Below are 27,793 nucleotides of genomic sequence, written 5' to 3'. Positions count from 1 at the left end.
GGATGACTTCCCAACCCCAATGGATACTATTACGCATTTCTTGGCATTAATTTTAGTCCATGGCTCTGACACCAGTTGTTTGTCTGTGTCATCCTGTCTTGGGGAACTTGTCAGTTTTTTTTTTTTATTTGAATGAAGTGTTTCAGGCTTCCTAATGTTCTTCTTATGAAGCCACTCTCTGCGTGGAAGCGATTACCATGTTATGGCTTTCTACACTGTAAAATGCTGCTAATACACATTTTTTAACTTTCTAGTATGCAGAAACATATAAATCTTCATGCTCTAGAAAGAGTTATTATCAGGTTTTTATGACCATAGCACAGGAAGTTATGAGTTCTTGACAGGCATGTTGACTGCCCAGAAAATAGTATTAACCTTCATGGCTTTACACAATGGTTCACTACACCTACCAAAACAATAATCACCCAGGCACAACTTTAGACTGGATCTTGGTATCAGAACCCTACAAATACTCTAATTCTAATAAACTCACAAATATCCTAAGTGACCGTCTACAAGAAACCCCCCCTCCCCACAGGAGCCCAAAATCCATACCTATAAAACTACGAGAAATCTTACCAAATGTAACCAAAAAGTATTCATTAACATCTTAAAAAAAATAAACTGGTTAACAATAAAACCTTACCTCTGGATAATGCCATTTACCACTTTAACAAAGTCTTCTTAGACACCCTTAATAGTATAGCCCCCTCTTCATACCAAAAGGGCAAAAAACACTCAAACGTCAGGTCTTACTAAAGTCACAAAACAAGTAATGCAAAGTAGACATCAAGCTTGGAAATACTGGCATAAGAATGAAAACGACACTGACCAACTTATTTATTTTACTTATTTATTGCATTTGTTTACCAGGAAAGTCCATTGGGCCTAAAAAGGCCCATTTTCAGTGCAGGCCCAGGGAGAAAAGTTCTGACAATTACATGGATACAGAATCAAATTAAACATTAATTGGTACAGAAGTAGAAATGGTGTTACACATAGTGATTACAATAATATATACAGAGTGTATACATAAAAACAGGAATTTAGTTGGTTTGATTACAGTAATATATACAGAATGTATACATTAAAACAGGAATTTAGTTGGTTTGATTACAGTAATATATACAGAATGTATACAATGTATACATAAAAACAGGAATTTAGTTGGTTTGATTTCAGTAATATATATACAGAATGTATACATAAAAACAGGAATTTAGTTGCTTTGATTACAGTAATATATACAGAATGTATACATTAAAACAGGAATTTAGTTGGTTTGATTACAGTAATATATACAGAATGTATACATAAAAACAGTAATTTAGTTGTTTGATTACAGTAATATATACCGAATGTATACATAAAAACAGGAATTTAGTTGGTTTGATTACAGTAATATATACAGAGTGTATACATAAAAACAGGAATTTAGTTGGTTTGATTGCAGTAATATATGCAGAATGTATACATAAAAACAGGAATTTAGTTGGTTTGATTACAGTAATATATACAGAATATATACATAAAAGCAGGAATCTAGTTGGTTTGATTACAGTAATATATATACAGAATATATACATAAAAGCAGGAATCTAGTTGGTTTGATTACAGTAATATATACAGAATATATACATAAAAGCAGGAATATAGTTGGTTTGATTACAGTAATATATACAGAATATATACATAAAAGCGGGGATCTAGTTGGTTTGATTACAGTAATATATACAGAATATATACATAAAAGCAGGAATCTAGTTGGTTTGATTACAGTAATATATACAGAATATATAAATAAAAGCAGGAATCTAGTTGGTTTGATTACAGTAATATATACATAATATATACATAAAAGCAGGGATCTAGTTGGTTTGATTACAGTAATATATACAGAATATATACACAGAAGCAGAAATTTAATTGTTTGCCAGATGAATTCAGAGAGGTTTAAACAGAGATATATTAATCAGCATTATTGTACCAGTATCAACAAGTGGTGAAAAAATAATAAATATGGAGAAAGTATCATCAGTCAGCAGGAGCAAAAAGTATAGGAGTTTACTTATCATATAAGGCGAAGGCAGAGGTTAGGTTATAGAGCAGGGACATAACCAGGAAGAGTTGAGATGATTTTTCAGTATTTGTTTGATGGTGATGGCACTGTCTTTGCTTCTTATAGATAGTGGAAGTTAGTTCCATGGTTTGGCAATGATGAGGGAGTAGAGGAGTTGACCAGCAGGTAAAGTGGGCTTTTCTACTTTTAGAAGTAGATGGTTTTCACATCTTAGCTGACTACTGGGTTGATATTTGACAAGTAGAGTTGAGAGAGCAGGGCAGTTTGTGGGTATGTGGATTGTTTTGTGTGCTGTAGTTAGTTGGGTGAATGAGAGATGGTTGGGGAGTTCCAACCAGCTTAATTGTTTCAGTGAGTTAGTGGTAGGAAGAGAAATTGGCCTTGGTGGCAAATTTGGATATTCTGTTGTAACACCTGTCAAGTTTGGATTTTGTAGAATTTTGGATATTAGTCAGGAGAGGGACACCATAAAGGAGAGAAGGTAATAAAACCGTCACAAAGGATTGTCTAGTAGAGAGGCCAAGAAAGTGTTGGTGCCTGTTGAGCATTCCGAGCTTTTGGTGTGTTTTTTTGACATTATTGTTTATGTGTAGGTCAAAGTTAAGGTTTTCATCTATAGTAATGCCTAGTAATTTAATGTGTGGGACAAATTCTATACTAGTATTGTTTTGGGTGTGTATAGTGATTAGGTTTTTATCTAGGGAGTGATTTTCTTAGGGGTAAAATGTACTAGTTTATTTTTTTCGGATTTAGGGCAAGATGATTGTTAAGCATCCAAGATTCAGTAGAGGTGAGGGCATTCTGGGAGATTTGATGCAGTTCAGAACTGAAATTTGCAGTGCATATTATTGTAGAGTCATCAGCATAGTGGATTACTGAGCACTGTGGGAGAATGGAGTGAAACTTGTTAATAAAGATACTAAATAAGAGAAGATCAAGTATGGAGCCTTGGGGTACCCCTGTGGAAGTATAAAAAATATCAGTTTAAGGTGAGCAATAAGCTTAAAATATCAGTATCTATCAAAAGATTAATCTAAGTAGCTTTGAAATACTTTAAAAAATTATCACTGCAACCACACAAACAAGGTTATTTGGCACTTATAAAGAGAGTTGTGATTATTATAGAGACTATGCTGAAAGTAAAAGCAAAATTTACTAATGTAAACATTAAATGGTTGGGACTGGAACAGTGTGTGTGTGTGTGTGTGTGTGTGTGTGTGTGTGTGTGTGTGTGTGTGTGTGTGTGTGTGTGTGTGTGTGTGTGTATTTGTGTGTAAGGCTGCTTAAAGGTATCACGGCCCAATCTAGTGGAAATTGGCTGGAACGCTTCACAGATGTTGTGCATACACCTTTTAAGCCTTAAAACGTATATACAGCTGTGTAATAACTCCAAAAAAGTAGTAATTGCTGACAAAACAAAATATATCTCTCAACAAGTAGCCAACCAAAACAAACCCCCCCCAAAATTCTGGACATCTATCTCAAAACTCCTGACTCCTGGGTCCACTCTAAACCTTTCACCAAACCCTGACAAAGTGCCATCTGAAATAGCTAAAATCTTTAACTCCCACTTCATAGAAAGTATACTTAGACTCATAAACTATCCTGCAGTAAACAGAAACTCCACGTCAACACCAAATCCACTCCTATCTGAATCACTATGTAGTAATACCAGCAGTAACAACCTCTTTAAACAGGAAATCTCCACATCTATCTCTGCAAATCCTACTTTCACTCTGAAACCTATTCCCACCCCTCTAATACATAAAGTTCTTCTGCTCTTAAAACCTTGATCCTTCTTCTCTGATAGCCTCCCTTCTGAATACCTAAAACTTGCAGCAGATACTATAGTCTGTCATGTTAGTATATTGATTAATAGATGTATAACAGAATCAGAAGTTCCTCAGCTTTGGAAAAAATCTATTGTAACACCCCTATATAAAAGTGGAAATACCAATGAATGGACAAACTATCACCCCATCTCCATCCTCTCTCCTTTATCTAAAATTCTAGAAAAATGCATTCATATGCAACTACTGAAACATCTTACTGATAACAATCTCATTGCTCCTGCCCAACATGCTTTTCACTCAGGACACAGTGCATCCACTGCAGTTATATCATTCACAGATTCTGTAAACAAAGCCTTGGATTCTGGCCAGATTACCCTCGTAATACTACCGGGCCTATCTAAGGCCTTTGATATGGTATCAGATCCAAAATTATTACAACAATTATCCATACTAGGATGCTCACCACTAACTCTAAAATGGTTTGCCAACCACTTAATCAATACACAATGAGTTTGATGGCATACAAATCTGTCACAATACCTCTAAAACAAAACCAGAGTCACCCAGGGTTCCATTCTTGGATCCTTACTTTTCAATATTTTTGTTAATCTCCAAACTGCCTCCCTTCAAAGCATATTCATGTAGTACGCTGATGATTCCACCATTATCTCCTCCAAAATCCTTTAACATCTCTTAAAAATAACTCAGGACATCTACATCTCTATTGAAACCTGGCTAAACCACGCACAATTACCATCTAATCCCATAAAGACTAATTGTTACTGTTCACACTGATATCTCTTTTACAGGACTGTAAAATATTTTCACTAAACAATAAAGAAATAGAAATCGTAGCTCAATCAAAATATTGGTTACTATTGACAATAAATTCTCCTTTGAACATCATATACTAAACACCATTAAAAATAGAGTCATTAAGCTAGTCAGACTCTATAGACACAAGCATTTCATAGACACCCCCACAAAAAAAAACAGTCGCCAAATTCTCTTGCTTTCCTCCCTTGTGTACAGGGCCCCCATGCTCACTAACCACCACGTGACTCTACAAACAAGCTGCAATCATGCTATTACAACATTTCTAAGTTTGCATCTAGCTTATCTAATCATACCCATCACTGTTATGCCCTCAATTAATTAAATTGACTAGTTTTCCCCCAATAACTTTGTTATGTGCAACTACCTTAAGCACATAAACAAATATAAAAGCCAGAAAGTTGCCCAGAATTAAAACCTGTCCTACAGTGTATACCCCATTAAGAAGTCTCTGCTCTATTAATAAACAGCTTTTAGAAGTATATAAACCTAACAAAAGAGCAGGTTTATACTGTTACTCCTTTACTATTGCAAAACAGTGGAATACCCCCCCCCAAATATCAGTATCTTAGACTCCTTTAAGACCTTCAAACTCACTCTAAAAAACACTTTCTTAACCCTCACACCTGTCCCTCCTTCTCTTCCTAACCCTAATATACTCTACTCTTATCTCTTAACTATAATCTCATACTACCTGTTTTTCCATCCTTCCACCCCCTCCTCATCATCCTTATCTCCCACTCTCTCTCGGAATTTCACTACCTAGTATCCTAGTACCTATCCTCTCTTCCAAGCCTCTCATACTCATATACCTACCCTCTTAATATCTCTTTCTCTGTGTACTATCCTTAACCATTGCACTACACCAGTCTCAGTAATCCTACACTTAAAACGTTCGCTCTAAAATCCTGCAAATTTAACAACTTGTACCTACAATGACATAATTACCTTCTTACAAATAATTCTGTACCTCATATCCTAGACAGACTTGGCTGTAAACTACTACTCTATTTACTTATTAAGCTTTGCTGTGTCTATAACTGTACGTAAGAATGTATTAAAGTTAAACATTTTTCTGTAATAGAATGTAATTGTGTACATACAAATGTAAATTGTCAAAATGTCTGTACTTGTGAAGCTTTTCTCCCCAGGCCTTGGCTGAAAATGGGTTTCTAACCCAGTTGGACTTTCCTGGTCAACAGATCTCAATAAATTAATAAATAATAACTATGTCAAGATTCACCTCTCCAACTTCAATTTCAAGGTGAATTCCTTGACATTCTTGTCTTGAACACATAAAATATTGATTATAAATCAGAGGTCTGATCATACTACTTTATGTAGTCTATACCTGGCTAAGCTTCTTTAATTTTTAATATATGTGTATGCATTTTTGGTTAATTAAAGTCCACTATACTGACCTTGTACATTGTTAAAATTTACAAGGTTCACCAGCACAGTTGTCATTACACAAACTTCAGAGAAGTTATAGATGAAACCACAGGTATACATATGTTAAATTCAGTGAACACAGCAACTTTTAATTTGCAGACTACTTCAGATCTTTTACCTCCTCCATAAACTACAATTACAGATGCTTTATGGTTGTGATAATCAATTTGACAGAAGTACTGGCCACAGCAGAATGTTCAAATAAACAGATATTTACATTTGTGTTGAGTTTATAGCCTCTCTAGTAAAGAGTATAATACTATATATTAACAAAAATAGTCACATGTATTACTTAACTGTAATGGATACATGTTTGAATATGTTAGAGATTAAACAAATTGTAATAACTTTTGCTTCTCAGGTATAAGTGATTGAAACAGCAATAATAAATGGGAACAGATATTTCTTGGATTTCTTCTGAATATTTATATTGCATACCATTTAAGAAAAGTCAAAAGGTAAAGATGATCAGACTTAAGAATTTCTAAAAATATGCATGTATACATACACACACACACACACACACGCACACACACACACACACACACACACACACACACACACACACACACACACGCTTATGTATCTTTTGCATTTGTGACAAGATTTGGACCCATACCTCTCAAATCACCAGATTTTTGCAGAATGCCCAGATGCCCAGATTTTTCTCTCATGCTTTTAGTCTATTTGTGGTTTTCAGGTAAATAAGTGAATCACTGAGTACTGAAGTCACTAAATAATGGCATACATTTGAGTTTCAACATCATATCCTTCAGGAAATGCATGCTAGCACAAAACCTGTTATCCTAGCAACCTTCAGAGTTTATAAGAGCAATATTTAAAGTTTATCCCTATTTTGGAGGTGTTGTCCCCTTGTTATTTTTGTCTTTGTCCAGATTTTTAGTGCTAAGAGGTTGAGAGTTATGTTTGGACCTAAAGGCAGGATAAAAGCAGTGATGTTGACTGCTTAGTCATGTGATTGTTTCTAGGCATTTGTTTATATTACAGGTTGATCGCTTCATTGTGTAGGAATGTATTATTTGAGTGATTTTAAAGACATTTTACATATCTTGTCGGTTAACTTAGTAGGTGTACTATTTGGGCAAGATACTTTATTGTAATAGTGGCTTCAGTTCACTTACAGGTACTTGTTCATCCCTGGGTCTTGCTGCAGTATCTGTCTTGGGATTCCTGATTATTTGTTGACATTTGATTGCAAGGAAAGTAATAAAAAAACAACTCTAATTTAAATAATTATACCAACTTAGATATAATGTGAAAACATTGGTTAATAATAGTTAGAAGTTATATGACAATTATTTACTAGTCCTTTTAGCCAGTTAATACAGAAAAAATTCTAATGCAAAGTGAGAGAAAAAGAGGCTATGGTATATGTAGAGAGAAAGCCAGGGGACAGAAATTGATAAAAGTATGGAAGTGAGTGAAAGTGTAAGAATACATAAGGTGGATGGTGCAGTGGTGTAGCAGTAGAGATGTCATCTCACAGCAAGAAATTTTTCAGTTTGATTCTCGGCTGGAGTGCCTTCTGTGCAGAGTCTGCATGCCCTCACTGCATTCATGTGGATTTTCTCTGGTATTCTGATTTCCTCCTACATTACATAGACATGCATCTGGAGCATTTCTCCCTGGGCCTTTGCTGAAGATTGGCTTTGTTCCAAGTCAGACTTTCCTGGTAAACAAATGATAAATAAAGTATGGATAGTTATGTATTCACATTTGTGGCTGCCAGTGCTGTGGTTTAATGTGGAACCCTCCTGTGGCTATTGCTTGGTAGCTGCTCAAACCAGAGTAATGTTTGTTTAGATTTATATTATCATGGGTTTTCTGCTGTTTTAGTCTGTTTTGTTGGAAAACTGTTCATCACTTCCTGATCCCTGATTCCTGGTTCTCACAATGTGGACCTAGGCTCACAGTCTGATGTTTCTTATCACTGACTACTGAGCGAAGTACTGTTGAGCTTTTTCTCTGGTTTCTTACTTCACAGCTAGACCCTTTGACATAGCACATTTCACGATATATATTTGTTTTTCCTGTATTTTAATGTGGACCTGCAGTCAAAAACTCTGCTGAAGCAAAGAGATGGGAGATAACTTTATAATAATCCTTTAAGTTTCTCAGTTTACAAGGTATTTTACTTCTGTTACTGCAACTTTTACTTTATTTAAGAGACTTCTCAATTTGTTTTATTTAACTGATAATACATTTACTATAAAATTTGCTTCTGTTTTTGTTCTAGATGAAGTTTTCCTTTTTTTCATTTTTCCTACTTTTATTGTAACTTAGACATTGCTCCACTTAGTTATTTAATTAATAACACACCTGAAATAAACTTTGATTATTGCCTAAGTTTAGAGATTCTTTCTATATTTTTCCCATTTTGCTCTTACTTTTATTGTAATTTTTACCCTTTATCTTAAACTTTGTAATATTTTACATCTGCTTCACTTCACTTTGCCACGTATGCACAAAACCTGCATTATTCTGTTGTATTCTTATTTCATACTGTACTTGAAATTTAGTTGTTTTTTATTCATTTATTTTTCATTCTAAACAGTATTAACATTGTTCTCCTTTACAGCAGATCATTTTATTAGCGTTGCACCCTTTCATCCCATCTGACTAACAGCCTTTAGTTCAGTCATGCAGACATTTGTACTTTCTATGTAACCACTGGGGAAGCTCTTCTGGATGGTTTTCATACTGCTTTCCTGGGTGCTTATAGGTGGTATTGTAAGAGGTCTGATCCTAATTCTCTGTGGGCAAAAATCAGAGCTCTTGTGTCCTCACAATATCCAGAGTTTCAATTTATATTCAAATGCTAATGAGAACACACTCACCTAAGACTCCTTTTAGGACTTTATATTCTAATGACAATTCACAGCAAGAGAGGGATTATTTCTGATTTGCTGAGCGATGTTAACCTTGATTTTTTAAGTAATTCCTGGTTGGATAAAAACTTTGGTCTGAACTTGGGTGCTGCTACTCTGCCAAGACTCCTGGCTTGCCTCCCTGCGAAAACACTTTTTTTTCTGTTACAGGCATTCCAAGTATAAGCCGGTTTTATGTTCTTTTTCAGGTTGATGATATGGTATTTCAGCCATATGATGAGAACCCAGGACTATGGGGTGGGTGGAATACTAGATACCATAGCCAAGATGTGGAACATGGAACTGCAACCTTCTGTGATAGCCTATGACTGGGAAAGGAGATATTGAGTATATGCAGATGACCAGAGCAAGTATGGGGAGTGTGTGTACATGTGTCTATGTGTTTGTGTTTAAATGTGCACTTAGGTTCATAGGTTCATAGGTAGGTACTAGGCTATCAGCCCTAGGGCCCATACAAGCCTAGCCAAAAAATGTACCATGGCTTTCGCCACCCAAGAAAATTATTTTCCTGTGCCCCTGTCGAGCAGAGCCACAGAAGTGATCCCCGGGGTGAATTTCCCATTTCCCATGCAATCATCAAGATTTTTCTTAAAGAGTGCTAATGAGGAGCTCTGTTTGACATAGATAGGTAGTCTGTTCCAGAGTATGGGAAGTCTCTGGCCCATACAAGCCTAGCCAAAAAATCTACCCTGGCTTTCGCCACCCATGAAAATTATTTTCCTATACCCCTGTTGAGCAGAGCCACAGAAGTGATCCCTGGGGTGAATTTCCCATTTCCCATCCAAACATCAAGATTTTTCTTGAAGAGTGCTAATGAGGAGCTTTGTTTGACATAGATAGGTAGTCTGTTCCAGAGTATGGGAAGTCTCTGGGAAAGGAATCTATCCCTCCAGCATGTTCTGTTTATTGTGGTGACAAGGTTTAGGTCCCTAGAGCATGTAGCTCGGAGGGATTGGGATTTCTTTAAGTGGAGCATGTCCAACAGCTCTGGGTTTGACATAGCTTTGTATGTTAGGCAGAGATCGCCCCTGAGTAGGCGATATGCGATGGAGTAAAGCTGTAGTTTTTTGAGATGGTCTGCATAGGGCATCTGTTTGAGGCCAGTAATACTCTTTGTGAGGTATTTCTGTGGTCTTTCCAGTTGTTGTAGATGTCTTGTGAGGTACATACCAAAAGGGGCGTTGTACTCTATAATGGGTCTAATGAGTGATGAGTAGAGGGGAATAATGACATCTTTTTTTCTGTTTGAGAATCCTTTTGTGATGAGATGAGCCACGTAGAAGGATTTCCTGACCACTGTGGCGATGTGATTATCAAAGGAGAGACTACTGTCCACCTGTGTCCCAAGGTATCTTATCACATTTTCAGCATTGAGTAGACTACCAGCTATGTGGTATTTCATGGGTACATACAGAGTTTTTACCAAAGGGGATGACAGTACACTTTTTGGCATTGAGCTACAGGCCATGGCTTTGACACCAGGTATCTGTCTCAGTGAGGCCCTTTTGTAGTTTGTCCACATCGTTAGGAGTTTAGATTATGGCTCCTAGTTTGCAGTCATCTGCAAACTTTGTTAGCCAAAGACCTTCCGTGTTGGCCTGCACCTCAGAGAAGTAGATACCAAACAGGAGAGGACCCAGGACTGAACCCTGTGGTACTCCACGTCACTGGTCTGATGTCGGATTTGGAATCCACTACTTTCACAGTGTGGGTTCTGTCCATGAGCCAGTTGACAACCCATCTTGTGACATAGGGATTTATACCTAGTTTAGTGAGCTTATCTATAATTCCAGAGTGGGGGATGGTGTTGAAAGCCTTGGCGAGATCTAGATAAGCTGTGTGAACCATTTTACCCTCATCTATGGCTTTAGTGACTGCTTCAAAGAAGTCAATCAGGTTTAGGAGACATGATCTGCCTTTTACAAATCCAAACTGGGTAGGGTCCAGAGTTTGGAGATTACCAATGTCTTTGTTTATGAGTTCCACGATGATACATTCCATGGCCTTGCAGACCAGGCTCATCAGGCTAATGGGGCGGTAGTTCCCGGGATCCATTGTGGCTCCCCCTTTGTGGAGTGGGTTAACCATCGTGGTGCGCCATTCAGTGGGTATTAAGCCTGAGGTGAGGCTATGATTGAACATGGTACTTAGGTAGGGTGCCAGTTCATTCTGTAGTTCGTGTAGAATGCAGCCTGGGATATTGTCAGGTCCCATGGATGCTGTGTTCTTGGCCTTGGAATAGTGTGTTTTTTACCTGTGCAGCCATGATTATAGGAACTTTGCATTCTTCCAGTATAGAGATGGGACCTCTAGGGGGTGAGAGGGGGGTAAAGTTAGCACTGAACCTATCTGCTAGGATGTTGGCAATATCAGTTGGTTCTGTATATTTAGTGCCATTGTGCTGTAACTCAGAGCAGATCTGAGTGTTCCAATTTAGATTCTTGACATAGCTATAGAATGCTTTTTGGTTGTCTTTAGAGTCAGTGGCAATTTTGTTTTCGTAACTAGCTTTGGAGGATTTTATGAGGGATCTCAGCTTCTTACTGAGGTTGACCAGGGAGTTCCTCCAGTCATGGGATTTTATTCTTTTTTGCAACAGTTTCTTTCTTCTGTTATAGAGTTTGTTTATGGCAGAGGACCACCAAAATGGCTTCCTTTTTTTGGAGGATAACATCTTGGTTCTATTAGGGATAGCATGATCCATGCACTCCTGTAAGTGCTTATAAAGTGCATTTGTGTAGGATTCGGCAGTCATACCTCTATTGTCCGTCTGCATGGGTGTCATGAAGTTTGCCACTTCTGTCTTAAGAAGTGTGAAGTTGGCTTTGGAGAAGTTTTTTACGATGGTTCACCTAATTGGGGGTGGGGATGGGATGTGGATGTCTAGGCTGATTAGCTTGTGGTCGGATCTGACCAACGAGGAATTGACCTCTGGTGTGGAACACCAGTTCCCATGTTGGTAATGACCAGGTCTAGGATATTGCTGCCCCTGGTGGGGGTGTGAATAAGTTAATCCAAGGCGTTGGAATTTATGAATTCTAGAAATCGTTGAGCAAAAGAGTTGGTACATGAGTAGTTTTCCCAGTTAATGGTGGGGTAGTTGAAATCGTCCATTATTAGGGTGTTGGGTTGTACCCTAATACTTTCCAGTGTATCAAGAAATGAGGAATGTGAATCCTGGGGCATTGTGGGGGGTCTGTAGCAAGCTACAATTTGGATTGCGGTCTTGCCCAGAGTTAGTTGCACTTGGATAATCTCGGATGCATTATGCTGTGCAACTAGCCTGGAGGTGTGGATATCCTTAATGAATATGGACACACCTCCACCTTTAGTGCTTCTTTCTGGGTTAGGTGGCCGAAAGGTGTGGTATGAATTGAAGCCTGGTAATGCAGGGGTGCTCTCTGGAGCTTTGAACCAGGTCTCTGTCACTGCACAGATGTCAGTGTTCTCCATTTTAAGGAGTGCCTCAAGTGAGTGCATTTTGAGCTTCAGACTTCTAGCATTGAGTAGCATTACCCTCAGATTTTGCTTGCTTGTACCTGTTACGGTGGTGAATTTGTCATTTGAACCTTGCCTAAAAAAGCCACTATAGGGGTGGCAAGAGCCTTAGCCAGTATCCGGAATCCTAAGGGTGACAGGTGCAGGCCATCTCTGGCAAAGCATCGTGGACTGTCGATCATGTCATCTCAGGCAGACAAATACTGGATCCCCTTAGAATGACGCTAGAAGCTTAGCCAATTGTTGAAGTCAATCATTTTGTCCTTGTACTGTGGTATCATTCTGGGTGATGGCAGGATGCTACTCAGGGTTAGGGTCACACCTGCCTGGGATACAAGATTGGAGAGCTCCTCCATGTCTCTTTTCATGTAGTCCAGGGAGGTACGTCTCAGGTCATTCACACCAATATGGACAATGACAGTGTCATATTTGAATTTGAACTTATGAATCTGGGAAGGTGAATGAGGTGATGGGATACATCTGCCTACATAATGTGACCTCTGCAGTTAACTATGGTGGGAAGTGCTGATTTGCATTTTGTGGTACTTAACTGTGATACAGAGATGTGCAAATTAGGCAATAACAAGGTCTTTCCTCAAAACAGCCACCATGTTTCTTGTCAAAGGAAAAAACTTCAAAGACAAATTCACGTAAGGTTCAAGCAAGGCACCCTTTATTAACTTGCAGCAAGGAGACAAAGCATGCTGGCAGAATGGTTTGTCTGAACATTAATAATTAGTATGGCATTCTTATACAGTTCTTTCCATGTCACACAGAAATGTTACTTCTATTGCTGACGTAGTTAGACACAGCTTTCTGTATTGTTCTACAGAAAATGTTACTAGACTAATTGCTGACTAGTTGAGAATAACTGCTGATTTACAAAACATTTGAGAAAAACAACCTGGCCTTGGGGCTTATTTTAGCCCACCAGCAAACTTTCAATTCTTCAATTGTGCAGTTCTAATATATGTGTTACATTTTGCCTAGATTCAAGGTACATTTCTATCTTAGGTACAAGTAATGCTGACTACGGTTTATACTTTCAAGCATCCATTGTGTTCCTTATCAAAGCTTCTAGCAGCTGTGTACTTTCTCATGGCATAAGCAGAAAATCAATAACTCTTTGTTAAGTCTCATCACACTAGTAGAAATGAATTACTTCTTGTTATTTGCTGACATTAGCAGAAATAGAATGCTTCTTGTCAAGTTTCTAATAGCTGTGCAGATTCATGCAGTGTGAACAGAATAAATGTATTAACCCTTTTAAACCTCGAATGCACTAAACATGCATATTACTAATACATATTTTTCTAACATTTCCCCCTTTTAATACTTTTATTGTACTTTCAAAATAAGCATAAACAGTTTTTTTTTCTCTTCCCCTAACCTCTTCCTACTCAGGATTTGCAGTTAAGAGAGTCATTCAGTTTAAACTTATGAAAGCATTTTCAATTTTTTAGCAATTCTTCAAGTTCAGCACCTTGGTATAAGGATTCTGAAACTGACATGTCTATAAAGTCTTTAATCAGTCTTTTCATGCAGGGGATGCAGCAGCACACACATACCACCAGCAGGATAATTCCTACACAGATGGCAATCAGGATGTTCATTAGGATACTGCCCCACCCCCCAAACAATCTCTGGAAAAAGTCCGTCAATGGATTTGGTCCTGGCTTGGTCATAGCCGATATCTGCTGAATTACCTCAAGGTGATTGTCTATCTCATGTTTGTGGTCAAGAATATACAAACAGCACTCCTGCTGGATTAATGCGCAAGTACCTCCTCTCGCCGCTAGGGTGAAGTCAAGAGACATGCGGTTTTGAAGCACTACAGTTTTCATGGAAGTCAGTTCATCAGTCACCAATTCTAGAGCGGAAAAGGTTGCATTGCTCATTATTTTGAGAAGTTTAGACAGTTTTCTCAGTTCCCAGATTGATTTTGTTGCTCCATATGCTGGCAGTACACCTGCCCACATGATGATGGTATCACCCAAGTCCATTTTTCCCTAGGCTCACAGCATGATGGTTTTTCCAGCCCGCATTGATTTGCCCCACTGGGTTGACAGGCTTCTTGATTTCTCATCGAACATTCCAAATTTTCCCCTGAGGTAAAACTGCTGTGTGTTATATGGCCGGAACCAGGTACCGCAAATAACAACTGCCAGACTAATTTTCAGGTAACCACTTATATGATTTCCTACCACATACAAAGTAGCAATCTTCCACTTTGGTAGTAACTTTACTATGTCCTGGCTCTGGATGAAGCATTTTTTTGTCAACTATAATCAGTTGTTTATAGAGGTCAGCATTATGTTTTACTTCATCAGTTGTCCTATGCAGAAGTTCAAAAAATGAATCATAGTTTGTGTTGCAATAGGAACCTGTGTTATCAGTTTTATTGTAGCATCTATAGGGAACAGTCACATTGCAATTGCTCCAATCCACTTGAACTGTATCATTTTTGCAAAAACACACAATCCCCTTCCATCGAACAGACAAGTGCAATGCTACTTTATCTTGTGATGTGACATCTGATGTATCATAGACTAAGTTTTCCCAGGTCTTGTTGGCTCCTAGGGGGACTGAAGTTAACAATAACCCCCCGTATGCTGTTGGCAAAGCTGTGCAAATCCAGCAATTCTAAACATTGAAGGTCTCAGCATACACATATTTGATTGCCTGGTAAGTGTTGAAATTTGGGTGCCACTCTATGTGCAACTCTCCATGCTTATTCAGTTCAGTTTGTGTGGCTGGGAAAAGGAATGGCCACAACAAAAAGATTATTGTCACTAGTACAGTCAACAGGATGATTATGCAATACTTCTGAGGAAACAGTTGTTCTGCATTCCTGTTTTCTGTGACTCTTCCGAGTAGGTGTATTTGGATTTTTCTGGAATCCATCATTTTTGCTTTTGACATGTGATCTTACTCTCTGCCCTAATAGGACCTTTAGCACCGATGGTTTCTTCACTGGGGTTGAGACGGATCAGTCCTATTGATCTGACCCGCCTTTGTAGCCAGACTTTGTGCTGAGGGCCCCGATGGAGAGGTAAGATTTTTGTCCAGTTCAAAGTTTTTAACTAGTTTGCAGTGCATCAGGTGGATCCACGAAGCTCGCTCTGCTATCTTGACTGCAGTGGGTGTCGAAAGAAGCACCTGGTATGGACCTTTCCACCTTGGTGATGACCAATTCTTCTTTTTTACAACTCTTATCCACACCCAGTCCCCGGGTGTCACTGCCACCTCTGATGTCTTGGTTTGCTTTCTATCTGAAACAGAATTTTACTGCAACAGATGTGACTTTCTTCATATATTCAGCTAGTGTAAAATCAGCTTCCTGGTCTGAGGACATGAGAAGTTTCCATTCCCTTCCAAATAGTTTTTCAAAAGGAGTCAATCCTTTTGCAGTTGGAACAGTTCTCATGCTCAACAGTGCCAGGGGCAAACAATACAACCAATTCTTTCCTGTCTCAGCTATTAACTTTCTCAATTTGTTTTTTAATATACCATTATGCCTTTCAACTAGCCCTGCAGATTGTGGATGGTATGCACAATGATTTTTTAAAGAAATACCAAAATGCTTACTTAACTGCTGTATGGTTTGGTTTACAAAGTGTGTACCATTGTCACTGTAGATCCTTTCTGCAATGCCGAATCTAGGGATGATTTCTTTGACAAGTACTTTTGCCACCGTGGCTGCATCTGGATTTTTGGTTGGAAAGGCTTCCACCCATCTGGAAAACATATCTACAATGACAAGACAATAATTCTTATTTTCACATTTGTTCAATTCTATGAAATCCATACAGATGGTGTGAAATGGATATGGCGGTGTAGGGAAACTCCCTTGCTTGGGATTTAACGCCCCTTGTGCATGATGTTTGTTGCAAATGTGGCACATCAAACAACATTTTTTAGAGTAGTTTGTAAATCTGTATGTTGTGAACACCTGGTTCACCAGCTGTACCATCCCCCCTGTTGAGACATGGCACTGCCCATGGCTCAACAAAACTGCATATCTAAACAAATTAGATGGTAGTATCGGTTTCCCTTCTTTAGAGATGTACAGCCCCTTTTCGAGAATCGCTCCTCGTTTTACCCATCTTTGTTTTTCAGCTTGCGTAGTGAGTGCATTGTTTTTAACATTTCTAAGTCTAAAATCTCAGATGGTTGTAATTCCTCATCTAAAAGAAATACTTCAGAAGCTGCTAGTTTTGCAGCTGTATCAGCTCTTGCATTACCTTTTGAAATTGTATCTTGTTGCTTGGTATGAGCTGTGCATTTACAAATAGCTACTTTCTGAGGTAACTGAATAGATTCTAAAAGATCTAAAATAAACTGTGCATGATTTATAGGTTTGCCAGTAGATGCTATCATTCCCCAGTTTTTCCACTGTTGTGCAAAAACATGTACAGTAGAAAAAGCGTACTGGCTGTCAGTAAAAATGTTTACACATTTACCCTTTGCTAAGATACATGCCTGTGTCAAGGCAGTCAATTCTGCTGCCTTTGCAGATAAGTTGTGTGGTAAAGGTTTTGCTTCTATAATCTCAGTATCAGAAACTACTGCATATCCTACTAGGTTCTGTTCTGCAGGACCCCTTTTGCACGAACCATCCACGTAGTATGTCACCTCAGCATCATCCAAGGGGGCATCTGTGAGATCTTGTCTAGGTAGTGTCTTTTGCTCAATTACCTGCAGGCAGTGGTGTGGTGTGCCATCTGCAGGGGTTGGGAGCAAGGTAGAAGGGTTCAAAGTTGTGCATCATTCAATTGTCATATGAGGCTGACTCAACAATATGGTCATACAGGAAAGATGCCTAGCAGGGGGAAGATATGCTACCTTCTTTAGCAGTAAAATAATTGCAACTGTATGAGGCACTCTCAAAGTGAGAGGGTGGAATAAAACTACTGAGGCTGAAGCCTGTACTGCCATTGCATCTGCAACTACTGCTTGTAAGCAGTGGGATAAGGATCATGCCACTGGGTCTAGTTGTGATGAATAGTAAGCGATGGGGCATTGCTTATCCCCATGCTGTTGTGTTAACACTGTTGTCATATAACCTTGCTTACAATCTACAGTTTGGAAAAAACATTTATGGTAGTTTGGTAATCCTAGAACTAATGAGGATGCTATTAACTGCTTCAGTTTGCAGAAAGCAGATTCTGCCTCTGGTGTCCATTGTAACAAATCCTGTGCTGCCATAGGCTTCTTATGTATACGGTCAGTTAGCGGTGCAGATTCCAAAGCATAGTTTGGAATCCAGCTCCGTCAAAAATTTGTTGTACCCAGGAAGGACATCATTTCCTTCTTGGTAGTGGGTTTTGGTGCTTGCAAAATTGCTACTTTTCTGTCCTGATCTAATGTTCTACCTTCCTTGGATATTACATATCCCAGGTATTTGACTTGTTTTTTCCAAAGCTGCAGTTTACTTTTATTTACCTTATGTCCTTCAGCGGCTAAGAATTGTAGAAGTGCTATGGTATCTTCTCTACCATCCTGCTGGGTGGGGGCTGCCAGCAAGATGTCATCGACATAAAGTAAAATCTGACTGCTTCTTGGTGGGGTGAATCTCGCCAAGTTGCTTGCCATTTCTTGTGAGAATATTGTTGGACTTTCACAATATCACTGTGGTAGTCACGTATATGTATACCTCAAACCAATACTGGCTATCAGGGCGTATCGGTATTGAAAAGAACGCATTGCTGATGTCTACCACACAAAAGTACTTCTGTTGAGGTTTTAAATCATTCAACAGGGTGTGTGGGTCTGGCACCGTAGGTGCCCTTGGTATTACTGCATCATTTACAGCTTGTAAATCTTGGACCATACGCCATTCTCCATTTGCTTTTTTAACTGGAAATAAGGGTGTGTTACATGGTGAATCGGGAGATTCTACTAGTATCCCTCCTTTAAGTTAGGCTGCTATAATAGGCTGTATCCCTGCCTCTGCATCTTTTCTTAAGGGATACTGTTTTTTCTGTGGTCTAAATGCTGACTTTGGCGTGATAGTTACTGGTCCCGCTGTACGAATAAGTCCTACATCTGATTTTCCTGTTGACCAGAGAGTCTCTGGTATATTTTGTAAGGCATTCTCTTCCTCCTTTAATAGGAGTGCTAATCAGCTGTCCTCGCTAGACTGCAAGTGCACGGCTGGGTGGGTCTGAGTTATCCAATTCAACTTCTGTATTTGTATTCCCTGTTCTGATAGTTCTAGTTCTGTCTGTTTCTCCCATCTCGTGACATTTTCTCCTAGGTCTGCCCATTCTATATTTTTGTTCTTGGTTAAGCTAACATGTGGTAATCGATTAGATTTATAAAGTGTAAAGAACTCCTGGGGCAATGAACAGCTGGCTACACTGTTCCCTTCTGTGTCCCAGTACAGGTTACATAAATTCAATCTGTTTGCATGAATTTTAAACAATTCTTGCTCATATTCCTTATCAGGTCCTGGTGTGTTACAATAATACAGGGTACAGTGCAACAGGTGTTGCTTATCAATGTCAAGGGAGGGGAACTTGCTGATGGCTACATTCATTAATTCTTCGGTCACAGTCCCTGGACCAGACATAACCAAGTCCTGCCTGTACCAATAAAACATTTCACCCTCCGATTGCACTGCAAAGGTATCAATTTGTTACTGCGCTTCCATACCCTGCATGGTTGGGACTACTGCTATACCAAATAGTTGCATGAGGTCTCTGCCCAAGAAGTTTACTGGGCATTTTGCAGAAACAACAATTTTGCTTTTTTGTGTCAATCCTGAAACTGGATCAGTTATTGCAATGTTACAGGAGAGGGGCTCCCGATACAACTGTCCATTAGCTGCTTTTACCAGTATGTAATCAGGTGACTCCGTGTTTTCTTGCAGTTTGGAGGGATGTATCAGGGTTCATGATGCCCCTGAGTCACACAAGAATTTTACTTCCCTCCCTTCTACCAAGAGTGTAACTTCTGGTTTCGTGTCTGCTAAATAGAGCTCCAAGCTCAATAAAGCTAGGTCTAATATTTCATTTTCTTCACTGTCACTAACTTCTTGCACTTCCTCTATCTCTTCTGTCACATCCTCTACTCCCTCTATCACATCCTCATTTGTCCATTCTTCACTGTCCCCTTCTAGTGATTCCTGACTACCATATAGTCAGTCCTCGCCCTCCTTGTCTTCCGTGGTTGCCTTCTTGTTTTTCCTGCAATCCTTTGCCAAGTGTCCCTTTTTTACCGCATTTAAAACAATCACCCCTTTTCTTTCGCCCTTCAAAGTCCTTTGATCTTTGATTAGATTGTTTGTTTCCCTGTGCATTTTTCTTGCCATTTTTCCCTGGACTGTACTACATAAACTTCTGCACCATCTTCTACAGAAAATACTTGAGCTTTCTTTTTCTTTTTGCTATTAAAATGCCTTTCGGCATGCCTAGCATATTCAAGTAATGACTGTAACCTGCTTGTACGATGGTCTACCATGTGTTTTGTAATAAAACTGCTTATAGGTGCAATACTACCCTTTAAAAATGCATTCTTTAACTGCTGTTCATATGGGAAATCTTGTGTTTGATCTTCAGGACCCTGCATTCCACAGTGGTTATTAAAACATTCTAATAGTCTGGCATAATACCGGTCAATAGTTTCAACTTCTTGTTGGATGCATTGATTAATGCAAGTCCAGTCTGCCCTAGGCTTCCATTTTTCAGAGATGCGGTCTGTAAGACCTTTTACTCTGTTGTCTAATTCTGCGCTGCTATGTGAAAGGGGTCTTTGTGCAGCGTCACAGGGATTCCAGTTGCCACTAATCATGTGCCAATCTGGCCCCACAATTTGTCTAACTACTTTTTCTACCTCTTCTCCATTTAGGTTATAACTCAGCCTCATTCCTTGTAAATCTTCTGAGAATTTTCTAAAATTAACTTTTGGATGGAGAATTCCCTCAGTGGCTTTCCGGATATCCTCCGGAGTCCAAGGTCTATACACTAAAATAGTTGGGTCCTGATTGTCCTATCCTGCCTGAGGGTTGGGTACTTCTATAAGTGGGCATATTTCTTCTTCACTCATAGATCGTGAATTCTTAACCATTTGATATAACTTAATGCCTTCATTTGAGTTACCTGCCCTTGTTCGAGACCTGGTCCCGATGGGATCTCTAATATACGGTTTTATTTTCATAATGCTTCTTTCTTCAGTGACCACAGGATATTGTGGGGGTGGACTAACCTGCTCACTTGCTTCATATTCTGGTAAGGGAGGCGGAGGTGCTGATGCTATTACTAAGTTATTGTCCTCCTTATCTAAAAACATTGCTTTTGAATTTTTGTTCTTTTGTTCCCTATGGTTTACTTCCTCAATCCACCTGAGTGCCTGAGGAATTCCTAATTTACATTGTTTTTTTACCCGACGTTTGGAATTGGTTTTGAGCTGTTTGACAAGTTTGATAAGTGAGGATTTTTCTAATTTTCTGTCGAATTAGTACTTATTAACCCATTTTGAATAATATTTAACATTGTCGGCGCGCTGCGACTGCATGTATTTTGCGTCTTTGTTTAACGGTGGATTGTGGGGTCTTTTTGTGCAATTATTACCTATTTTGTTCTACCCTTTTGATCGTTATGTAACTTCTCTTATTTTTAATGTGGTACCATGGATTTTGTTACAGTCTCTTCAGAATGACTGCCTACTTATTCTGTTTTTCCTGATCTATGACAAGACAGTAATCTTTTCTGTCCCTGACTTGTAAGCAAAAATACAGTCTTGACAGAAACAATACAAATCTGGTCCCTGATCTAAAACAGAAAACAGAGAAAAGTAGATTCACCTTACCTGAGCCTACTGATTGATCACCTGATTCACGGAGACCCGTCCTTCAGTCACAGATCAGAAAGTGGCTGGCCTCTTTTGAATGACAATTCAGTCGGAGGGCTCTTCAAGTAAGAAGAATTTATTTGGTTTCTTCCCCGTATGGTTTCAACCACCTGGTCCATCTGATCCAAGGTGAAGAGAGGGTTCTGGTCCAAAGGACCAATCTGTCAAAGGAAAAAACGTCAAAGACCAATTCACATAAGGTTCAAGCAAGGCACCCTTTATTAACTTGCAGCAAGGAGACAAAGCATGCTGGCAGAATGGTTTGTCTGAACATTAATAATTAGTATGGCATTTTTGTACAGTTCTTTCCATGTCACTCAGAAATGTTACTTCTATTGCTGACGTAGTTAGACACAGCTTTCTGTATTGTTCTACAGAAAATGTCACTAGACTAATTGCTGACTAGTTGAGAATAACTGCTGATTTACAAAACATTTGAGAAAAACAACCTGGCCTTGGGGCTTATTTTAGCCCACCAACAAACTTTCAATTCTTCAATTGTGCAGTTCTAATATATGTGTTACATTTTGCCTAGATTCAAGGTACATTTCTAGCTTAGGTACAAGTAATGCTGACTACGGTTTATACTTTCAAGCATCCATTGTGTTCCTTATCAAAGCTTCTAGCAGCTGTGTACTTTCTCATGGCATAAGCAGAAAATCAATAACTCTTTGTTAAGTCTCATCACACTAGTAGAAATGAATTACTTCTTGTTATTTGCTGACATTAGCAGAAAACAGAATGCTTCTTGTTAAGTTTCTAATAGCTGTGCAGATTCATGCAGTGTGAACAGAATAAATGTATTAACCCTTTTAAACCTCGAATGCGCTAAGCATGCATATTACTAATACATATTTTTCTAACATTTCTGAATTGCAGAATATTGCATCACGGGAGCAAGGCCTTTTAAATGCAAGCTGTACATACACAAACATGGTATTGTGCAGAACATACTGTTCATTTTCAAATGCACTTCCATGAATCTGTGTTTTGAAATTAAATAAAATTAAAATTCTTAGCTGGAAAGAAAAATACAATGTTGTCTCATCTCAGCCAGTCTTGTTTACTTAGTAGTCAACTGAACCCTTATTCTGCTCACCTTCCATGTTGACATTGTCCTGCCGAATATACCTTGCCTACTGCATGAAACCCTGTTGTTTAACTTTTTCTTTTGTTATCTTATCAATACAATCTTTGTTCCACTTTCTAGCAATTTATTTGTTTGCATTTTCTTCACCTGTTTTGTTAAGCAATTCCATAGGGAGGGAATGCAATGGTTAGGAATCTGTCCATCCATAGAATGTGTTTTCTAGCAGTATACTGCCGTGTGTAATGCAGATAGTTTGACTTCAGGTACTGCAAAGGTTTGATTAAAACTTTTCTTCTTAGTTTGTGCTGTGTTATGCATTGAAGATAGATGAAGCCCAGCAAAATAAAGCACTGAGTCATGTAACTGGTCTCCTTAACTACACTCCCAAAAGTCCACCAAAACATGAGAATCATTTTATATTTGCTGGTAATGGGCAGCTACAAAATAGACCAGGAAAGAATTAGAATGGGGTCATCCTCTCATCACAAGCAGCAGCAGGTGCAGGAGTAAAAAAGAAAAATATATATCTGCCTTATTGATATTCATGTTGAATTTCAGCCTTCAGACTTCCAGACTACATAAATGAAACTGCCCCCGTCATGACTCTTCTTCAACCATTCTTTAACTGTGTATGTACAATTGTAGTTTTCCTACAGTTTGTAGCTGCCACTACAGTAAATCATTTTTGGATATGTAATCCAGCAAAAAATGAAGACAAATAGGTCAAGGCCTGGGTCCCACTATTGGTTCAAGCCACATTATTAATCCTGATTTTATCCTCCACTTGAATGCAGGCTGAAACATCACAGTATCCTTACTGTGAATGCCATCTTTAAATGCAAGAGAACGTATGATATAAGCCTAGGGAACAAAAGAATAAGTGGATCACCTGAGAAAATAAATTTTCATCAGAGAAAGAAGAGACACATGGTTCATGGCTGGCATGGTAACACAGTTGGTAAAAGTTCCAAGTAATTAATGTGCTTTATCCTGCATCCTGAGGTTTAATTCCTGTAGTCCAAACTGCATAGATCTTCTCTGAGCTACTCCTTTAACCAAAAAAGTTATTCTCAGCTTTCAGTAAATAAATGCACATTTATACTATGTTTAACTCATTAAATAAAAAAAGTAGCAAGTGTACAGGTTCCATTTGTAAAATGTATGTAAGAAGTAACATTTTTGGGGGATTTCAGCTTACAGGTTGCAAAACATAAAATCAAAAGGTCATATTTTTCAGAAAAAATACAATAATTTGATATGGCATCCACAAAGAATTATCCTCAGCTTAAGATCTAGGCTTTTGTAGCATATTTCCGGTTGGTAGACAACATCTTATGAACTGCAAGATTGAATGTTTCTGAGTTTCTGTTAACAGAAGATGAGAGGCACAGACACAATGAAAAGATTGGCTGTAATGGAAACGTTCTTTCTACTTTTCATGAAGCTGAAAAGGCTATGTAACCTCACCCTTTCAATTATCTGGAAATGACATATCTGAATATAAAATCACATCAAAGGGAGATACTGTATAAACTTTTACTTTACTGCTTTTTCATATTTTACTGAACTCAGTTTTCTGTATTTCTTCATAAAAATAATATTACCATTTTTCCTTAATAACAGCATGCAAGTCTGCAGTACACACATTGTTACTGTTCTTCACTTTGTATTATACAATATACTAGAAGCAAGCTATATAAACTACACAATATGCCATGCAATGAACACTGGTTTAGGTTACCCAGCTCACATCATTCACCTTAAAAAATATAAATTTCTTAACATGCAAATTGTAATCTAGTTTTCATGGGTGTCAAAATGGTATACAATACAGCTGCAAATGCAGACTAAAGATGAACAGATAACATCATCTGTCACATAAATGCCACTAACCAGACTGGATATTTATCATCATAGGCAGTTAGATTAATAAAGGTAATGCTGAAGAACAACAAACAGTGTTATTTCTTGATATATATGTATATATTCACACCCATTCATGCATATCTATATAAAAACATACATGTATATGGATGTATGTACATGCTCATGCTTGGATGTGTGTGTGTGTGTGTGTGTGTGTGTGTGTGTGTGTGTGTGTGTGTGTGTGTGTGTGTGTGTGTGTACATATGTAAAAATAATTTTCTTGCCACAATACATAAATGAAACAAGAGTAATGACAACTTCCTGTCCTCCACTTATGTATCTAAAACATCCATCAGGCCATCAGATATCTACCAACCTCTCAAAATTTCAATATTACTCCCAAATTATACCTGTTTCTGTGTTTGCTTTGTATCTGCTAATGTTTTCCAGGCTACAAGTAATTTCTCTACCCTCCAGATTGACGTTTCCATGATTTTTTTCTCAGACTGACCTCTTCACAATTTTGTACTTATTCTAATGCTGTCTTATTGCATTCTTCCTATCTCTTGTATATTTTGCATCTGTGTGTACATGTTAATTGTACTTGCTGAAGAACAGCATGCAATAAACCAAAGAGCACTGCCACTCTCTGAGATACTGAGTTTGATGCTTTCTACTGCTTCTTTCAAATACCGGGTAACATATAATTACCTACATATTAATCCACTTATCAATGCATTGCTATATAATGATGTATTACTACAGTTTTCTTTAAATTTTTATATTTTTCCAGAAGCGTAGCTGGTTCTATGGACCAGTACTATGAACCAGTACCACACCTCTTCAAGTGAAGAAAAAAAAAGCCCTTCATTGTATTAAGCTGATCACTACATTATAAGCAGCTGTAGTGGTCTGTGCAGTTGTAGAACCCCCACTATCTTCCAATGAAGAGCAGAAAAAAAATAAAATGGATGTTCCTTCTACTGGCAAACTAGTGGTGGCCAGATGGATGACATGACCCCCCCCCAGCCATTCAGGTCCCATTTCTATGCCCTGACACCACACCTCCTTCAACATATTTTATTAAAATAATATTCTTTTAAATTGTAGCAAACTACCAAGCCTGCACAGAGCACTACAGTGTTCATGTTTTTGTTTAACAAAAAAAAAATGCATTTTTATACTGTAGCAAACTGCTCAGACACTCACCATGCACAAACATGCACAAGCTAAATCCATCCCCTAACAATAATGTTAACTTTAAACACACACAATCGCACAAGCACTAAATCTATTCCCCAACTTAAACATTTCCTGAACTTTAAAACACATACACACTTACACACAAACTCCCAGGCCCAAACTTACCTCTGTCAACCATCTGCAAGTTGCCCAAACAAGCATTCATAAAATTCATGCAGCAATTCAGTTGTGTCACACAAAAGAGTATCAACTGCACTGCAATTTTGTCTATCTATACCTGTGTCTGTATATACAAATGCATACATATGTGTGTGTATATATAGCAGGGAATTAACCCATTTCCTCAATGTAGTGCAAACTTGGAGTTGGTATATTTATTGTGCAGGGGGGTGTGGGGAGGTGCATCCCCACATGGGGGTGCAGAGGGGGCAAAATAGTAGAATTAACATACTGTTGACTGTAGAGTGTAACAGTACATTAATGTGCATAGCAGGAGGTGAGTGATGTCACTTTCACCACAAGTTGTGTGCTTAGGAAGTTGCCGTTGATGTGGTAATCAGTAGGGGCTGTGTTTTTGCCGAATGGTAAAATAATACATTTTTTTTTAATTTAACTGAAGGCCATGACTTTGGCACCAGTCATTTATTGCTGCAAGACGCATGTTAACATAATTTTAGGAGTCAATGACATCACCCAACTTACAGTCATCCTCAGACTTGTTCAGCCATGTGCCCTTTGTCTTTGCCTGGACCTCTGACAAGTAGATGCCAAACAGTAGGGGTCCCAGGATAGATCCATGGGGAGCACTACTAGTGACAGGTCTGCTGTCAGAGGTGGAGGCACCTATTTTAGCCTTGTGGGTCCTATTGGTCAGCCACTTGGCAAACCACCTGATGATACAGGGATTTACACCAAGTTGTTTTAGCTTTTTGATGATGCCCAATTGGGGGATTGTGAAAAAAGGCCTTGGCCAAGTGAAGGTAAGCTATATGTACTGAATTTTCCTCATCCAGGGCCTTGCTGACAGACTCAAAGAAGTCAACCAGGTTCAACAGGCAAGATCTGCCCTTGATGAATCCAAATTAGGTGGGGTCAAGTGCTTGGAGATTGTCTATGTCCTTGTTTATGAGATCCATAATAATATGCTCCATGGCTTTACAGATCAGATGTGTCAAGCTAATGGGGCAATAGTTTACCAAGTCAGTAGTGGCACCACCTTTGTACAAGGGGATGACAATGGCAGTTCTCCACTCTACTGGAATGAAGCCTGTACTTGGGCTGTGGTTGACTAGGGAGCTCAATGTCAAAGCTAGTTCTTGCCGGAGATGGTACTGAGTACAGCCAGGGATACTATCAGGTTCCATGGAAGCTATGTTCTTTGTCTTGGACAGAGCCTTTAACACTTGTTCTAGGGAGATGTGAGGTGTGGGACAAGTATCGAGGATGTCAAATGGGTCTTTGGGGGGGTGGGGGTGAAGTTTGCACTGAACCTATCAGCTGGCAGGTTCACTAAGTCAATAGGATCAGTGCAAGTGGTAGCGTTAAGTACCAATTCAGAACAAACCTGGGTTTTGCCATAGAGGTTCCTGGTGTAACTGAAGAAGGCTTTGAGATTTTACCTTTTTTTGGACGTTAGTTTCAATCCATAACTGGCTTTTGAGGTTTACACTAGTGATCTAATTTGCTTGTTGAGGCTGAGGAGGGAGTTTTTTAATTTTTAATTTGTTCCTTTTTACCCTTTGACAACAGTTTCATCCTTTTATTATAAAGTCTGTTAATAGAGGATGCCCACCAGACAGGTCTGTGTTTCCTTGAGGAGCAGGTTTTAGTTCTGTTGGGTATGGCTGAATCCATGCAGTTGTACAGGTACTTGTATACTGCACTGGCATACTGTTCAGCATAGTTCTCTGTATCCTCTGAGGGGGAGGTGGTGTGAAGCTACTGTTACCCTCCCTTAGGAGGTTATAGTCAGCTTTTGATAAGTTTTTTAGCCTGGTTATAGCTGGGAGAGGGGGCTTGGGTGGGATGGAGACTTTGAATGAGACAGACTGATGATCTGATCTCATCAGGGAAGAACATACTATGGGAGTGGTGCAGCAGTCACCCATGTTGATGGGAACCAAGTCCAGAATGTTAGTCCCCTTGTGGGGGATGAGATGAGTTGGTCTAGTGTGTTAGAAATGATGAAGTCAAGGAATTGTTGGGTGAGTGCATT

The 27,793-nt window shown here is 38.7% G+C and overlaps 1 protein-coding gene across 3 annotated transcripts in view; it reads left to right on the top strand.

Annotated features, from left to right (window-relative positions):
• CALCR (calcitonin receptor) overlaps window positions 1–27,793 on the top strand; it is a 2,888,559-nt gene that overhangs the window by 943,220 nt on the left and 1,917,546 nt on the right. The window lies entirely within an intron of this gene.

The sequence above is a fragment of the Protopterus annectens genome, chromosome 3.part1 (genome assembly GCF_019279795.1).
Source record: "Protopterus annectens isolate FY-2018-M chromosome 3.part1, PAN1.0, whole genome shotgun sequence".
Classification (NCBI taxonomy): domain Eukaryota; kingdom Metazoa; phylum Chordata; order Ceratodontiformes; family Protopteridae; genus Protopterus; species Protopterus annectens.
The sequence above is the reverse complement of the archived record's forward strand: the minus strand, read 5'-3'. Positions and strand labels throughout refer to the sequence as shown.